This window comes from Eumetopias jubatus, unplaced genomic scaffold (genome assembly GCF_037043125.1).
Source record: "Eumetopias jubatus isolate StellerSeaLion01/CBP00866 unplaced genomic scaffold, mEumJub1_p1.0 scaffold_8, whole genome shotgun sequence".
In the NCBI taxonomy this organism is placed as follows: domain Eukaryota; kingdom Metazoa; phylum Chordata; class Mammalia; order Carnivora; family Otariidae; genus Eumetopias; species Eumetopias jubatus.
The window spans coordinates 134,093,024-134,111,878 of NW_028274814.1; the positions used below are offsets into that span (position 1 = coordinate 134,093,024).

Consider the following 18,855-nt stretch of genomic DNA (forward strand, 5'->3'; position numbering starts at 1 on the left):
TTTTCCCTTAAAGATTTATTTATTTGACAGACACAGTGAGAGGGGGAATACAAGCAGGGGGAGTGGGAGAGGAAGAGGCAGGCTTCCGCCAAGCAGGGAGCCCGATGCGGGGCTCGATCCCAGGAGTCCGGGATCATGACCTGAGCCGAAGGCGGACGCCTAACGACAGAGCCACCTAAGCGCCCCTCTATCCCGCATCCTTAACCGCTGGTCCAGCCCATATTGCCCTGAGCTCCTCGGGCTGCAAGGCAGACGAAGGCCAGTGGGTATCGCTGGGCTTCGAAAGACTTCTGTGCGACCCACCTCCCCCCAACGTCCGTCGGGGGACCGGGTCTCGGCTCGGAAAGGAGCCTCGTGCGTGCTGTCCGGGAGCGCGCAGACCCCAGCGCCGCCGCAGTCCACTGACCCGGGAGGACTACAGCCCCCAGCATTCTCAACGGCAACCCCCCCACCCCGCTCGGCCCGGCGCGCGTGCGCGGTGGCGCCACCGAGCGCTGACTGGGTCCGAGCGGTGGAGCCGCGAGCCGACCCGGCTTGGCCTTAAGGTGGTGGGGGCACTGGCGGCGGCCGGGCAGCTGGACATCCCGCGCCGGGCAGGTGAGTGCGGAGGGAGAGGTCGGCGGAGGCTCGCTGGGTCTGTGGAGCCCGGCGCCCACACCTGCCCCTCAGGTGGGGTCGCGGGGGCGGCCATGGACCGACCGATTGACGGACGCACTGACGGGCAGACGAGGGGAGAAGCACCGCCCGCGGCCGGGAGATCGGCGGGGCCGGACCTCGCAGGTGCCCGCGTGGGCTGGGGCTCCGGCCGCGGGCGCCAGGCGCGGGCTCTGGCGGTGCGGGTGCGGGGCCTGCGGGGCGGCGGCGGGGCTCGGACCCGCGTGTCGCTGAGCCCCCGCGTCCCCGCCCGGAGCGGGGGCGGCCTCCCCGCGCGACCAGCGGGAGCGGGGGCCACCGGCGCCCGAGCCTCCGTGTCCTGGGGGCTCGAGCCAGAATACATACCTCCCCCTCAGCAGCTGCGAGCGGTTTTACAGAAACCGCACCTCAGGCGGGGGAGGGTGGGGGGACTGTTTTTCTTTTTCTTTTTCTCGGGCACATTTAAGCTGCGGGCTCTTCCTCAGGTTTAACTTGTGACTTGACGTTGAAGATTCAGGTGCGGAGTCAGAACACAGGCTCAGATTCGGGCCGAGACTCGCGGTAATGTGTGCATCTGAACATTGGGGAAACTGAGGAGGCATGTATTAGCCGAGGTCGCTCAGAGTGGTTAGGATTGGAATTCCGAAAATTATACTTAATGATCCAGGATGCTTTTTATACGGAGGAAGAAAAGATGTTTTAAAGTTTCTTTTCTGTGATGGGTGACTGGCGTAGTTTCCAGTCTTGTGCTGCACGTGAAATCTGTGGTGGGTTGCTGGCTTTTGGGGTTTTGGTGGGTTATTAGAAGTGTCCTGGGGGGCGCCTGGGTGGCTCAGTCGTTAAGCGTCTGCCTTCGGCTCAGGTCATGATCCCAGGGTCCTGGGATCGAGCCCCGCATCGGGCTCCCTGCTCAGCGGGGAGCCTGCTTCTCCCTCTCCTGCTCCCCCTGCTTGTGTTCCCTCTCTCGCTGTGTCTCTCTCTGTCAAATAAATAAATAAAATCTTTAAACAAACAAAAAAAGTGTCCTGGAATATTCTTTACCTTTTTTCTTTCTTGGTAAACTCAAGTTCCTGATAAGACTCTGATTCGCAAAAACGGAATTTCCAATTTTGACTTGTTTACTTGTAGCTTTTATTTTATATATATATGTTTTTTGTTTATTTTAGAGAGAGCAGGCGGGGGGCAGGGAGAGGGAGAGAATCTGAAGCAAACTACGCCCTCAGCACAGAGCCCTATTTGGGGCTCATCCCCTGACCCCAAGATCACCACTTGAGCCAAAACCCAGTCACACGCTTAACCAACTGAGCCACCCAGGTGCCCTTACTTGTAGCTTTTAGTGATTATGTTTGTAATTAAGTTTGTAGATACATGGGGCGCTTGGGTGGCTCAGTCGTTAAGCGTCTGCCTTCGGCTCGGGTCATGATCCCAGGGTCCTGGGGTCAAGCCCTGCATCGGGCTCCCCGCTCGGCAGGAAGCCTGCTTCTCCCTCTCCCACTCCCCCTGCTTGTGTTCCCTCGCTGTGTCTCTCTCTGTCAAATAAATAAATAAAATTTTAAAAAAAAGTTAGTAGATACACATACATTTCTTACTTCTTTTCTTCCTCATCTTTTTTCCTTCCAGTTTTCTCTGAACTCTAATCAGTAATTATATCATCTTTGTTTTATATATTCATTTCTGTTCTCCATGACTAATTTGTAATCGATTCTAAATGGAAGTCAGTATCTCTCCTGTATTCCGATAGTCCTAGCTATATGTAGCTTTTCAGCACTAATTGTCACAGTAGCCTGGGCTTTAGTCTTCTTCCCTTTGTCTCTTTTTAAGCATGGAGATGTGTGATTCGGTTAGGAGGAGGGTGTGAGGTGTTTCTGTTGATCAGATATGGTAACAGATGAACATGATCAGAGCATTAACTTTAGTATATGTGCTGCTGAAGTGAGCACAAGAGCATTAACTTTAAAAGGCTGTGAACAAAAATTTTAATATAAAAAAAGCATACCTAATCTTGTGAATTTGGAAACTTGTCAGATGACAGAAAAGTTGGTGTACTGAAGTAGCACCTCACAGAAATGAATCTGACATGAAGGTGAAATATTGAGAAAGGAACTCAGGAGAGAACCATCTCTCTCTCCCTCTCTCTCTCCCTCTCTCTCTTTTTAAAGATTTTATTTATTTGAGAAAGAGGGAATCTGAAGCCGACTGTGCACTGAGTGCAGAGCCCCATGCGGGGCTTGATCCCACGACTGTAAGATCACAACCTGAGCCTAAGCCAAGAGCCGGACGCTCAACTGACTGATCCACCCAGGCGCCCCGAGAACCATCTCTTTTATCATAATACAGCCATCTTTTTGTGCCTGGGGTGGATGCTGGGAACACCTTGTTGGCTTCGGAAGTTAAACAATGTTCTGTGTGTTTGTGTTTTCGGTTTCTCTCTTCCTAGTTCTCATTGAGTTTTGGCAGGAGCCCAGGAATCTTGTACATTTGATGATTTAACATCAGTTTCATCTGCTTGTTCTCCAGATTCTCTATTTCCTCAGCTGGTGACATCAGTAATTTTCCATAATAGCCATTCATGAGCTCATCCAGACTGTCACAAAGAAGTGGAATAGCCCAGAGGGTGGTACACACAGACGAAATAAGGATCCTGTTTCTTTGCCATCACATATTACATATAGACTGAGATAGGAAATCCGCGTTGAAGCACGAGCCACGTAGGAGGGGTTAGAACACCGGAGTGCGGGCTTCTGCATACAGTAATAGTCATCGATACCATTTATTGGATTACTTCTGTTTGCCACATGCTGTCATTGTCACAGTGAGGTGTAGGTATTATTCTCATTTTATGTGTAGGTTGAAGTACAGATTTGCCCACAGACATAGTAAGTGACGGGGCCAGAATTCAAATTCAAGCCTGACTCTGCCATCCCTGTTCTTTCTACTGTGCGGTACTACCTTACCAACAAATAATATTCAGATTTTTCTCATTCTTAAAAAAATATAAAACTTTCCTGTGATCACATTTCTCCTTCAGACTACTTCCGTTTCCCTCCTTTTCCTTTCTTGACTTGTTCTTGAAGAACAAACACTATTCCCCTCTATTTCTTTGACTCCTTAGTTCATTGCAATCTAGCTTCCACCCTCTATTCTGTTGAAATGTTCTCATGAGCTCCACTCAGTTATTTATTGACTATTTGCTGTACCATCTTTTAGACATATAGAGAGGCTAAGACATGGTTCTTGCCTTGAGGGAGTTTGGGGACTAATGAAGAAGAAAAAGAATTTCATTCTTGTCAGTATGACAAACAGTGTTAAACTGCTGACCCAGGAGTCTTTGCTGTTGGAAGTTGGGGGAAGAACACTTCACTGGGAAAGTGACACTGAACTGCCAACAGAGAGGAACCCTAAACTGTTGCAGACAGGGCTGTCAGGACTGCATGTTTCGGTGTCGACTTTTAGAAGCCGAATCTCGCCAGTGGGAGATGATACAGTCAAAATATGGTGTAGGTTTTAGAGTTTAACAGACCTGGGAACTGAGCCTCAATTTCTTTTTTAAAATACGTGCTTACAATGTAAGCTCTGTGAGAGTAGGGCCTTTATCTTTTCACCTCCTCACCTCTGTCTTCTAGAACAGTGGTAGGTGATCAATAAATATTTGATGAATGAATACCTCATAGGATATTGTATTCAGAACATGGTAGTTACTCTCAGTACCATAAGACTGAATGAAGCTTACTTTTGGTGGGTCATGAACTGATTTTGAAGACACTGTTGTTTGAATAGTATACATATCACCTCTCCTTCTTTTTGAACATTAGGTTCCTTGATGGTCATAATTCATAAATGAGGAGTGACATTTACCTTTTTTTGGTAGGCACAGTTAACTGGGTCTTCTAACATTATGCCTCTCTCACAGTTATAAACATATTTCTGCTTTTTCACAGTGTGATGCAGGTATTCTGTGTGTGTGTTTTTTCCTCTGCTAATGTGAATTGTTTTAGGAAGTTAACTTCTTTGGAATCATTAAATAACTTTGTCCATAAGAATAACGTTAGAAATGAGATTAAGGGGTGCCTGGCTGGCTCAGTTTGTGGAGCATGCAACGCTTGATCTTGGGGTTATAAATTCAGGCCCCGTGTTGGGTGTAGAGGTAACTTTAAAATCTTAAAAAAAAAAAAAAAAAGATTGAAAGCTCTAATCAGAAGGCTTACCTCTGGGAAGGGCCTGATTTCCAGTAGGGCTAAGAGAAGATTTTTTCTTAACAAAATGATAGGAGTATTCCTGGTCTTTTCTAGATAGCTGGTTAGGCTTCTAGTTAAAATTCTAAAGATATGTATCAGCAGTTCATTTCCCTCTTCTTGTGTTTGAGTTTCATTTGTAAATATCCTTAATTTGTGTGACTTGACTTTAGGGTTAAAGTCCAAATACCACTTTTTTTTTTTTTCCCACTTTCAAGTCTGTGGAGTATAGTAATTAAGAATACCTACGATGAAGTTCAAATTCTGCTCTACCACTTTAAACTTTGAAAACTTGGGGCGCCTGGGTGGCTCAGTCGTTAAGCAGCTGCCTTCTCAGGTCACGATCCCAGGGTCCTGGGATCGAGCCCCGCATCGAGCCCCGCATCGGGCTCCCTGCTCTGCAGGGAGCCTGCTTCTCCCTCTCCCACTCCCCCTGTTTGTGTTCCCTCTCTCGCTGTGTCTCTCTCTGTCAAATAAATAAATAAAATCTTAAAAAATAAATAAATAAACTTTGAAAACTTAATTCAAGTGCTATAACTTCCCAGTGCCTCATTTTGCTCATTTGTAAAATTGGGATAACTACCACTACCACCACCGGTCACAGTATTACTAATATTTTGGGGTGTTTACTATGTACTAGGCATAGGTCTAAGAATTGTACTTGTATTACCTCAGTCTTCACAATCACTCCGTATATTATTAGAATTACCCCCACTTAAGGTGAGGAAACAGTCACAGACATGCTAAGTAATTTGTTCAAGGTCACACAAATAAGTGATGGGAGTGAGGGTTTGAACCTGGGTAGTCAGACTCCAGAGTTTGTGCTCCTAACCTTCTACTTCATAGGGTGGTTTTGAAGATTACCTAAAATAATCTATGTATGCGACAGGTGGTCAGTAAGTGTTGGCTACTATAGGTAGCTTTGAGTTTATAAAGCTTTTCACATACATTTTCTTTGGTTGCCACAAGTACAACAAACTATTGTTGTGACTGTCACTGTCTTACAGAGAGGAACTGAGGCAGAGTTTGGTAACTTGCCCAAGGTTCATACAGCAAGTGTGGGGGGGAATACCTTGGCTTTGCTCCTCCTCCCGACTGATTCTTCCGTTGGATTTGAGGCATCACATTTTGAAAGAGTGTAGTGTACATAAGTTGTTTTGGCCGGCTCAGCATCCAGTCTAGGTTTTTCTGGAAATAGCAACTCCGTTTTGCTTTGAGGACAGTCCATCCCTGACCGAGTTAAGTGGTGGGCACATGACCAGGTTAGGCCAATAGATGTGTTCCTCCTTTAATTTGAATCTTAGGTTGAATGACACGGTGACAAACCTCCTTCATCACAACCATGGATTAATTCCTAATATGTGGATATTGGAGCTGCTTTGTGTTTGTTTCCAAAGACCTGATTCTTTTTTTTTTTAAGATTTTATTTATTTATTTGACAGAGACACAGCAAGAGAGGGGACACAAGCAGGGGGAGTGGGAGAGGGAGAAGCAGGCTTCCCGCTGAGCGGGGAGCCCGATGTGGGGCTTGATCCCAGGGCCCTGGGACCATGACCTGAGCCAAAGGCAGATGCTTAACGTCTGAGCCACCCAGGCGCCCCTCAAAGACCTGATTCTTTAGCTTTTCCTCAGTTCTGTGCCCTACCTTGTATCTTTCCAATAAATCCTGTATTACATAATATAAGTTACCCAAAGTCAGTTTTTCTGGCTGGCATTTGAGACTCCCTTAACTTACTGTTACATGACATAAGGCCATGTCACTTAGAAAAGAGTTAAAACAACTGGTTAACTTTAACCTGAAGAGAAGAGAAATATGAGAGAAGACTTGAAGGTTTTCATCTTCAGACATCTGAAGCATGTAGTGTACAGAGCGTCCCTAATAAGAATAAAGAGTAGATGTTACTAGAAAACAGATTTCTGTGCTAATTAAAGTCTAAAAGCAGAGATGTTCAAGGATGGATAGGCTATCTTGGTCTGTGGAGGTAGATAAATACGCTAAAATTGTTCACGCCAGGGTGCCTGGCTGGCTTTGTCAGTAGAGCATGGTCTGACCTTTGATCTTGGGGTGGTGAGTTTAAGCCCCACATTGGGTGTAGAGCTTACTTTAAATAAATGAATAAGTAAATAAATAAATAAAAAATAGTTCAAGCCAAGACAAGATGGTCCCTTGGGAAGAGTAGGGTGGGTTTAATAATCTAATGGTTAGTTGTACTAAATGACCTATAAAGTTCCCTTCAATCCTGAAATCTGTGTCTGCACACTCGGACCTAGAGATGAGTCTAGAATAAATCATTCTTGCCTTTCCCTCCTCTGCCAGCTTGGTGTCCTCTGTTCCTGCCTCACTACAGCTATCTGTTGCTCTTTGCTCTGCCCCCAGATCTCTGCTTCCCTCAGCCTCTCACTTTCTTCAGGTCTTGACTCAGATTTCATTGAGCCTTCCCTGAAACTCTCATTTATTATTTTTTTAAAAGATTTTATTTATTTGAGAGAGAGTGAGCGAGAGAGAGAGAGACACACAGAGGGAGAAGGAGCAAGGGGAGGGGCAGAGGGAAAGGGAGAAGCAGACTCCCCTCTGAGCAGGGAGCCCAGCGTGGGGCTTGATCCGGGGACTCCGGGATCATGACCTGAGCTGAAGGCAGACGCTTAACTGACTGAGCCCCCCAGGCGCCCTGACCCCCTCATTTAAAATAGCCACTTCCTGAAACTGCCTATCCCTTTTCCTGTTTCATTTTACTCTGTAGCACTAATCATCACCTGGCATACAATATAGCATCTTGATTATTTTTTGAATTACTTGTTTCCCCTCTAGAATGCCAGATTCTAGGGGAAAAAAGGGATTTTTATCTGTTTTGAGCACTGTTGTATCCTTACCACTTTAGAACAGTGCCTGGCACATAGTAGGCACTCAGTAAATGTATGTTGAATGAGTGACTATTTCCTCAACACAAAATCACCATTGGGTCTACTTTGTGTCCTGGGAACACAGCTCATTCTGTGAACTTTGGATCTTTTTCAGTTGCTTTTACTTACTCTCTGGTGCCTTTCTCTCTTTGGATCACAGCACTTTAGGACTGGAAGTGTGAGATCATCCCTTTCATAAGGACTAGAGATCCCAATATCATACAGCTCATTAACGACAGAAATGGGGGGAGGGTGGTGATTGACAGTTAATCTCGTTGTCAAACTGTAGTTCCTCTAAATCTTGCTTAGGTCAGGCCCTTATAGTGCCTAGTGCAATGTATACGTATCCCTCAATGAATTAAGTCAATAAATAAATATCTGTCTCTTTTATGAAGGCTTTTCCATATCAACCTGTAGTTATCTCTTTATTTCTTTGAACTTTGATTAATATTTGTGGTTTATTCTCTTATTTTTAACTGGCCTTGTGTTTGTCATTTCATGTGTGTATATTTGCCTGGTCAATGGAATTGTAATCCCATGGACAGAGACCAGATATATCCACTACAAAAACCAGTCCTGGGAGGAGGTATAATAGGGAAACACTGTGCAGTAGAATTCTCTGTGATGATGGAAATGTTTTGTGTGATTGTTAACATTTTCTTTATGCGGTATGTGCGTGAGTGAGAAAGAGAGATTAATCACACGAGTGGGAGGGGCAGAGAGAGAGGAAGAGAGAATCTCAGGCAGACTCCACACTCAGCACAGAGCCCGAAGTGGGGCTTGATCTCATGACCCCAAAATCATGACCTGAGCCAAAACCAAGAGTCAGACACTCAACCAACTGCACCACCTAGGCAGCCCTACTTATTTTTTATAATCTCTGCACCCAACTTGGGGCTCAAACTCATGACCCCAAGATCAGGCATCACATGCTCCTCCAACTGAGCCAGCCAGGTGCCTCTTTATTTATTATTTATTTATTTATTTATTTATTCATTTATTTATTTATTCATTTGTTAAGTGTGAATTTTCCAACTTTTCCACAATGAGTATCTATGACTTTTATAACCAGAAAATATATTAGTGGATTTGTGTGAGTGGTTTTTTTTTGGTGTGTTTGGTTTATTTTTGTTTTGAGATTCAAGAATAGGTAGAAAATGCTATAGGCAAATAAACAGGATGGTAAAGTTCGGAAGTGAGTTTAACTAAATGTGTATTGCAGAGTGCAAATGTATTTTTATGAGGTATGTATATTTAAAAGTTGCTTCAATTTTTATTTTTATAAATTATATTTTCTTTTCACATGGATTCACATAATACAAGCACATTATATTCATCCATATTGAGAAGAACCAAGTGCTTGGGGAAAAGTTACAGGAAAATTTTACTAATCTATATAAACCATTGGGAAAAGCATAAGTATTTTAATAATAACAAGATACTGCATTTAGGAACTGGAAAGTGCAAACTAAAATATTAATTATACAAAATTTAAGAGGTGAATCTAGAAGCTTACTGAGAACAAAAAAAATTCCAAATTATTTTGATAAAATAAGCAATTAAGATCTAATGAAGGGACCTGGCGTTTATAGATTTACTTGGCCACTGTGGCCAGAAAGACCAACAAATGCGTGAGGCATTGTTCAGAAATGTTTTGGAAACAAAACAGAAAATATTATTCCATCCTTTATTTTAAACTGAGATGGTTCTGAGTACTTTGTACTTTTCTGGTAGAATATAGATTCCTTTAGTTTCTAGAAGGACAAGTAATAAACACAAGAGCCCTTATCACTACCTAGCATTATGTATAAATTACTGTGTAATTTATTAAATAACAATAATTGTTATTTGACATTATGGATTCATTTGGCTGTCTCTCTACCCTGACTAGGCTAAAAACTTCACAAGGCAGGGATTTTGTTTTGTTCACTGTTCTCTTCCAGAGTCTAACATGGGGTCTGACCCAGAGTAAGCGCTCATTATGTTAAATGAAAGAATGATGCCTGCTATGTGAGGTTACAGTAAAAAGATGAGGTCTTGTCAGTTTGAAAAAGGGAGGAGGAAACTGGAATTTACAGTGGCATTGTATCAATAATAGCTGGATGTATTACCAGTTCTTTAGTGTATCTCTTGCTCTGTAACAGTCACCCCAGAACTTAGTGGCTCAAAACAACAGTCTGGTTTTTTTTTTTTAAGATTTTATTTATTTATTTGAGAGAGAGAGCATGAGCCCGGGAGGGGTGGGGTGGGAGGAGAGTGGAGGGGAGGAGCAGAGGGAGAGGGACAGGCAGACTCCCCAGTGAACAGGGAGCCTGTCGCAGGACTCAGTCCCAGGACTGTGGGATCATGACCTGAGCCAAAGGCAGATAACGGACTGAGCCACCCAGGCGCCCCGATCTTTTTTTTCTTAAGATTTTATTTTTTAAAAAAATTTTTTTTAAAAGATTTCCTTTATTTATTTGACAGAGAGAGAGACAGCAAGAGAGGGAACACAAACGGGGGAGTGGGAGAGGGAGAAGCAGGCTTCCCACCAAACAGGGAGCCTGATGCGGGGCTAGATCCCAGGATCCTGGGATCATGACCTGAGCTGAAAGGCAGACACTTAACGACTGAGCCACCAGGTGCCCCAGGATTTTATTTTTAAGTCATCTTAAAACTGGCTCAGTTGACAGAGCGTGATACTCTTGATCTCAGAGTCGTGAGTTCGAGTCCCACATTGGGCGTAGAGCCTACTTTAAAAAAAAAACAACAAACATGTGAGATAGGTTATATTGTTGTGGCCCATCTTTGGAAAATATTTTCTCTACGCTAAGTATGTGTAACTGTGCTAGGGGTTCTAAGTACTTTCTCAGTACTTTAATCTGTAGGCACTATACTGTAATTTACTTGATAGGGAAACTGAGGCTATGAGAGATTAAATATTTTACCCAGAGGCCACACAGCAGAACAAGTTGTCAAACCTAGGACTTCTTGCTCCCACTGTACCATGTATCTATAAAGTGAACATAGATTTCTTCACCAAATCCAAAAATACTAAGGAAGGTGTATTCCTGTCACTTGGCAAACATATATTGAATCCCTACTAAGTACTAAATGCTACAGAGGATTCAGGCTTTAAGGAGGCTTCCAGGTTATTAGAGTTAAGGTAGACACAACTAGTTAAAAATGAGAGAAATGTAAGTATGCGGCATTAGATAGGTACAAGTAAATGTTCAGAGGACTACAGAAAGCTTCACAGGAGTGGCATTTGAGCTGAGCACTGAAAGATGGATAGAATCAGGACATTCAGAAATGGAGGTGGCCTTTGAAGCAGGAAATAATATGAATAAAGATCTGGAGACATGTTGAGATAGCAGTGAGTGGTCCAGGTGGCTGAAGCATAGGGTACGTGCAGAGAAAATAGGAGCTGACTCAGAAGGTAGATTGGGGGCCACTGAAGATGATGAGGGAACCCTGTAATTAGAGCTGTGCTTCAGCAAGAGATTAATCCAGTGTTTATTTAACATGAATGGAAAGAGTCTGGAGGCACAGAAACCTGTCAGGAGATTTACCATAGCCCAGAAAAGTGTCAGTGAGGGTCTGGATTAAGGCAGTGGAGATAGAGATGCTTAGAGATACTTTAAACATAAAATCAATAGACTTTGCAACTGATTCAGTGTGAAAATAAGACAAAAGTGAGAGCCAGAAATTCCCCTAAAAGCTTAGAATCTGAGAGTCTTCGGAGAAGAAATAGGAAAATCAAAAAGAATCATCTGGGATAGAATAAAAATAGATTCATTTGAGAAAAACAGGTTTCGAGTGTGTAATGGATTAAGTCAAAGCCGTCCAGCAGGAAGTTGGAAATCTCAGGAGTGTTGCCATGGCTAGAGGTGGAGATTTGCGGCCTATCTGTATAGCAGTGATAGCGAAGTCCCCCTTAGGAACAGGAACGGATTCCCGAGTAGGAATCCATTAGGAGTGGATTGAGAAAGAGAAGCCTGATTTGGGGAATGTCTTTTCTGAGGGTCAGGGGGAAGAAGAGGAGTCAGCAAAGAAGCAGTTAAGTAGAGAAGGAAAACCAGTGCGGTTCGTGCTCTCAGAGTCAGAACAGTTGCCAGAAACCCAGGTGAGTCAGCAGTCAGATGCCTCGGGGAGTTTAAGGAAATGAAGCCAAAGGAAGAGGCTTCCATGTGTGACAAGGAGACCACTGGAGACTTCAGAAAGTCTGGGTGCAAAGGGAGGAAGCTAGGCGGGAGAAGCCTAAGGAGCAGGTTGACTGAGGAGGCGTGGTTGCAGGGTTCGACTCTGCCTTTGATAACGTGGCAGGGTGGCAGAGCAGGCAGAGCCAACAGGTAGGTTTGAGTGGGTCCACGTTGCTTTGTTTGGGTTTGTTGTAATTAACTATGCGGGCGATCTGAGCGTGGGCGCTGCGCTTGAAGCCAGCGGAGAGGAAGCTGGAGATGCAGTCTGGGAAACGGTGGAAGGTTATTATGGGTGGAGGACGTAGCCTGCGAAGGAAGGAAGACTACTACTTCCTCTGAGAGGAAGGTGGAAAGAGAAAATTGTGAATTATGGGGCAGTTTGGATTTTTTTTTAGATTTTATTTATTTATTTGAGACAGACAGGGCACACAAGCAGGGGGAGTGGGAGAGGGAGAAGCAGGCTTCCCGCCGAGCAGGGAGCCCAATGTAGGGCTCGTTCCCAGGACCCTGGGATCATGACCCAAGCCAAAGGCAGACATTTAACAACTGAGCCACCCAGGCGCCTCGATGGGACAGTTTTGACAGGAGGAGGAGGAAGTGGAGGAAACCTAAGCCAAATGACCTCAGCTTCATCAAGGTGGAAAGCAGGTCATCAGGTGGGAGGGAGTAAGTGGCAGCAGAAAACAGTTGGGGGGTCTGAAGAAATAGGGGGAAAGCTTGAATGTAGCACTGAAGGAAACATGATAGAAAGTCATTTAGAGAAGAATGAAAGTCCAGCTGAGCAATAGTGAAGATAAATAGCATGGAGCTTGTTTCCTGACTTTGTCCTGGAGTAACATGGGCTAAGAGAGCAATGAGCAGTGAGAACTTACCTGGGGCTGGACGAGGCAAGAATTTCAGTGGTTAGTTCAAAATGGTAGTGTAATTCCTACAATGTAGAAGTTTTAACTGTGTGGACCTGATTGTTTAAATCAGTATTATGTAGGAAATACAAAGAGCTAACCAGAAACAGATTATCCAGTGGTAGGTCCACAAAACAAACAAACAAACAAACAAAAACTTCATGGTCTGCCTAACCCCAAGGTTTACAACAGCAGGAGGACAACTTCCCATAATATCTCTCCTGGGATTTCTCTTGGTGATGATGCTTGCTGGTCTGAGTGTGATCCAGTTTGCCTGTTCCCATGTTTTCCCCAAGTTTCTGATTCAATTTTAGGTTGGAATAGTGGAAATAGGAGACTTAGCTTCTGGACTGGCTGTGTCACCTGCTCACAGTATGGCTTTAAATAAGTCTTTTGACTTCTTTGGCCTCAAGTTTCTTTTTTTGGGGAAAAAACAAAAAACGAGAGGGACATAACTCAAAGGACCCTTCTAACCGTGTCATTCATGACTGTCATTCATGGCTGTGCTAAGTGCCTTTGTGCTGCACCTGCTATTGAAGAAGCTGATGATCTCTATCGGTGCAGGTCTGTTAAAGAAATTAATTTGCTCCTATAACATGGGAATTTTCTCCTGATATATCTGCTTAATTTGTCTGCAAAAATTGTTTCTTAATCCAGCTGCTTCTGTTATGTTTTAACCTGGTCTGCACGGGGCTCCATACCCCAAGCCAAGGTGCTTTGTTCTCACACACCCACAAGTAGCTCATGGGCTTCCCTGGAGATTGTGCCGCGCAATTGCTAAGGACAGCTGTGCTCGTCAGTGTGGGATAGAGGGTCAGCTTCGCACTCAGTCCTGTGTGTCACACACACTCAGTGTGTGACATGGGTAAGATGCTTAACCCTGAACCCTGGTTTTCTCTGGTTTCTTAGCAGTATGGTAAACAGTCAATAAATACATTATTCCTTCTTTAATTGGTACCTCCCTTCTAATACCTCCATCCACTCACTGCCACAGAGTAAGTAGGAGTGGATTACCATACTTGGTATAACATACAGAGTTATTATGTTGGTATTTTTGTATCTGCAAATGAGAAATTCCCAGTAGTTATTTGAATGGGCTGGCCAAATAAATGACTTAAAGATAAAGTAGTTTGTTGACCTCTGTAGTTTAACTTGTGAGGAATAGGGACTTTGTTAACACTCTGTCTTGTCCCTTTTAAGTGCCATAAGCTCCTAAGTTAATATAACACTTTAAGTACAAATTTCTCAGGGGCCTTTTTTGACAGCCCTCAAAGGAGCTTTATTTCCTCAAAAACTCGAATCACTATTTTTCAAAGCTACCTGAGTTGCAATTGCAGTTGGCTAACCATTGTTTGTTTCACTCCTGAAGGGGTTGTTGCCCACCACCTCTGGTAGTGGTACTGACAGAAGGTCTGTGCAGGACCTTGCTTTTGCTTTCCTTATCATCATCTGGGCACTGCCAGGCTGTAAATCTTAGGCAAATGCTCCTGGAAGGGACTTGGGGAAGTGACCGGACTGCCTCGGATGATTAATTATTTTATAGAAAGACCTAGAGTGGCCGAGCACGGGTCATAAGTCTGCACAGGAGAGCTGCATTTAACTGGAACTGCTGTGCTGGATTCTGGGGTGAGGTTCCTGTTTCCCTCAACCAACTGAGTCATCCAGGCGCCCCTGATCAGTTGCATTTTAAAAGGATTTCTCTGGCTGCAGAATAGAGAATAGATGGGGTGTGGGGTGCAGGGGGCAAGACTGGAGGCAGAGTTCCCAGTTGGAAGACTTGTAAAAATCATGATGGTGAGAAATGATGACAGCCCCAACTGGGAAATAGCAAAGGTTGGAAAGAAAATGGAAGTTTGAAAAAACATTCAGAAAGGCTTAAGAGTTGAGGGGTGGAGGTGGGAAGATGAAAGAGAATCCATTAACCATGAGGCCCAATTCTGACTGGAGAAGGTGGTAGATAGGTTGTAATGCCAGTCTCCTGAGATAGGGACCACTGGAGGAGGGCAGGGTTCACAGTGACTTAATTTGAGAGCATGGTATTTTCAGGAATGTGGAGGAGTGGCCCAGTGGGCAGTTGGATGTGTCAGCCTAAAGTTTAGAGAGAAATATGTTGGGGATCATCCGGGGCACCTGGGTGGCTCAGTCGGTGAAGCGTCTGCCTTCGGCTCAGGTCATGATCCCAGGGTCCTGGGGCCGGGCTCCCTGCTCCTCAGGAAGCCTGCTTCTCCCTCTGCCACTCCCCCTGCTTGTGTTCCCTCTCTTACTGTGTCTTTCTCTGTCAAATAAATAAATAAAATCTTAAAAAAGAAAGAAAGAAAGAAGAAAGAAAAAGAAAGAAACTGGATCATCTGCCTGTAGGTATAAATTGAAGCCATGAGAGGCAGTAAGAGTGCAGGGAACTAGGGGAGGAGCCAGAACAGAACGTTAAGGCATTTTAGGAACCAGCAGGGGAGGGACTGGGAAAAGAGACTAAGGAGGAGCAGCCAGAAAGGCAGGAGGAGAACCAAAGGGTCACTAGCCTTGCACACTCCGTGTGGTAAGAACTAGAGTGTTGTCGCTGGGTCTAATGAACGTCTGCTGCGGATTGGCCTTTAGTAGGCCAGGCATGTGCTGAGGGTACTAATAAAGCAGAGACACAAAATACGAAGAGGAAATGGAAAGAACTTGGTATTAGACATTTCATAGAAACATAGCAGAAGTCATCTTGGAAAAAATCTAAATGTTGGACTTCCTCATACTCATTTTTATTTTTATATTGATTAAATAGGGGAGCACCTAATCTTTCTCATCCTATGGCTTTCTGAAGGTCTTTAAATTTTTTTTCATGCTTAACTTTGTTTGAATAGGTAATGCATTCAAATACTTCAAAATTCAAAAGGTACAAAGGGGTATTAGGTAAAAAGTCTCTCTGTCACCCAGTTACTCTCACATGCAGCCTTCTAAATTTTATGTGAAAACTTTTTTTTTTTTTAAAGATGTATTTATTTGACAGAGAGACACAGCGAGAGAGGGAACACAAGCAGGGGGAGTGGGAGAGGGAGAAGCAGGCTTCCCGCCGAGCAGGGAGCCTGACATGGGGCTCGATCCCAGGACCCCGGGATCATGACCTGAGCCAAAGGGAGACGCTTAACCAACTGAGCCACCCAGGTGCCCCTGAAAACTTCTTCTTTGTACAAATGTTTACTCTTCTCACTGTTTTGCTCCTTGCTTTTTTCACTTAGCAGTATACCTTGGAGATCATTTAGTATCAGCACGTAAACAACTGACCCATTGTTTTTTGACAGCTGCACACTGTTCCATTATATAGATGTTGTGTAACTTATTCACGTTCCCTACCAGTGGATATTAAGGTTTTCTAATACTTTGCTATCACAAACAATGCTGTAGGGAGTGTCTTTCTACAGGAGTCATTTTGCTGAAGTGTAGGATGAATTTCCAGAAGTGGGAATGGCTTGACAAAAGGACCTCTAAAGTTTTTTTTTAAAGATTTTATTTATTTATTCGACAGAGAGGGAGCACCAGCAGGGGGAACGGCAGGCAGAGGGAGAGGGAGAAACAGACTCCCCACTGAGCAGGGAGCCCGATGCAGGGCTGGATCCCAGGACCCTGGGATCATGACTGAGCTGAAGGCAGACGCTTAACAACTGAGCCACCCAGGTGCCCCACGACCTCTAAAAATTTTAATCCAACTCTGCTTACTAGAGTTCCTGGCACTTGGAGAGCTGGCAGTGAATGGTAGCTGTTATTAAGATAAATAGGTTATAGATAGTATATTAAATATGTTTTTTGATACAGACAGGAAGAGGAGCACCTGACACAAACCTGAGGCAGGGGGTGTGTTCAGAGAAGGCTTCCTCAAGGAGAAAGAGCCCAGGCTGAGCCTGGAGGATGAGAAGTCAGGTAAAGTGGGGGGGCCTTACATCAGAAGGAGCCCAGCACAGGAACTTACAAAGGAGCATGTTGTACATGGGGATCTTCCAGGAGTATGGTATCCCCTCCTCATACAGTCAACACCTGCCATGGGTCAGGCTCTAGGCTAGGTACCGGATATAGGGCAGATATGTACACATATAAATTACAGTGCAGGATGAAATAAACAGTAGGAGCATGTACAGTGGTTAGTTTTATCAGAGAAGGGAGGTCGGGAGCGTGGAAGTTGGAAGGGGAAGGTGTTCCAGGAGGTCAGGAGGTCACATCTGAACTAGAATTTGAAAGAATGGTCAAAGTGTAGTTTTAGCCCAGTGGTTCTCAAAGTGTGTTCCCTGGACCACAGCATCAACATCACCTGGGAACTTGTAAGAATGGAACAGTCTCATTCTACTCAGACCTTCAGATTTAAAAATTCAGCTTTTAAAAAGGGGTGCCTGGCTGGCTCAATCATTAGAGCATGCAATTCCTGATCTTGGGGTTGTAGATTTGAGCCCCACATTGGGTATAGAGATTACTTAAAAATAAAATCTTAGGGTGCCTAGGTGGTTGAGATGGTTAAGCATCTGCCTTCAGCTCATGTCATGATCTCCAGGTCCTGGGATTGAGCTCCATGTTGGGCTCCCAGCTCAGAGGGGAGTCTGTTCTCCTCTCCCTCTGCCTTTCCCACTGCTTGTATGTGCTCTTTCAAATGAATAAGTAAAATCTTAAAAAAAAAAAAAAAAAAATCAGCTTTTTGGGTTTTAAAAAGTCCTCCAGATGATTATGATGTGCTCCACTTTTTGAGAACCACGGGTTGAGATTATTTAAGGGAAAGGGAACAACATTGTAAAGTTAGGGAGCCATAAACTCCACGATATTGTTGAAATGTAGCTTGAATTTTTAAAAAGTAGTTATTTTATATACAAATCTAAGGAAATGAGATACATAAAACTTTTGTGTTAAATAATCAGCTGAAATCCCTTAACTTGAAATTTTAATAAAATGGACGCAAGCCCTATAAGCCCACATTACGTGAAAATTCCAACACCCTCCCCCAGATTTTTTTAAATTTAACTATGTAGTCCTTATAACATCTCTGTACAGTAGGAATTACTACTTTTTATTACTACTTTTAGACCTTTTATTTGGTTTTCCCCCAAACCACCTTCAAGGCTCTTACAAGTAGGGCAGGCTTTACTGAAAACGGGATGGCAAAGGGATTTTACCCTGCAACAGCACAACTTCATGTGGGTTTTGGATTGTCCTTTCCTGAAGAAGCATTCTGTCCTCACCCTCCAGACCTCCCCACCCCAGGCATACTGAGTGTTAATGTCTCATAGGTCACTTTGTTCCAAAGGATGCAGCTCCTCACCTTGGTTTTGGACTTCTCTTCCCCTCCTTTTTATGGTCCAGGCCACTTCTAGTTCTGTTCTCCCCTGCCTCCAAATTTCTATTCATTTCTTTTGCTAGGCAATTGATAGATCTCTTCTTTCTTCTATGTCTTTAGGCCACCTTTAAGGAGCTTATCAAAGTGTTTTCCAAAACAAAGATAAACCTCTCTGGGAAGCATTCTGGAGCCAACTATTAAAAGAGTAATTCCTCACTGTGCTATAATTATAATACTGTAAAATTTTAAGTGTAGGGGTCATTGGGTTAATTACCTTCAAAGGCACCATGTTAAACTCTAATACCAATAATTTGCTATTAATCTAATCTCATCCTTTGATTTCTTTTTATAAAGCTGACACTTCAGAAAAAGCAGATTTTCAAAAATCCAAATCCTCTCCCAAATGAGACAGATTCATTAATTTTATTTAAAATTTTTTCAAAAGGAGAGTTCCTCACAGCATTGTTTTTAATGCAGATATTGCTCCTAGGTGCTTAAATTTATCAACAGATGACTAGATCAATCAGTTACAGACTATATCACTATAAAAGCTGCATGGTTACTGGGGAAAATGCTGATTATTTAGTGTTCAGTGTGATATTTTAAAATCTATGTTATATATAGGGAAAAACCAAAAGAGAACATAGAAGTGAAGAAAATGATTTATTGAGGTGGCAGACTTGTGGCAGAATTTTTTAAAATTTTGATTT

General features: G+C 43.8%; 1 protein-coding gene across 1 annotated transcript in view; it reads left to right on the forward strand.

Moving 5' to 3' along the window:
- The first annotated feature begins 517 nt into the window (after positions 1-517).
- Positions 518-18,855, forward strand: part of SGSM3 (small G protein signaling modulator 3) — a 46,094-nt gene continuing 27,756 nt past the window's right edge. Inside the window, exon 1 of the mRNA XM_028115598.2 lies at positions 518-597. The gene's annotated coding sequence lies outside the window, so the exon portion shown is untranslated. The remainder of the gene's footprint in view (positions 598-18,855) is intronic.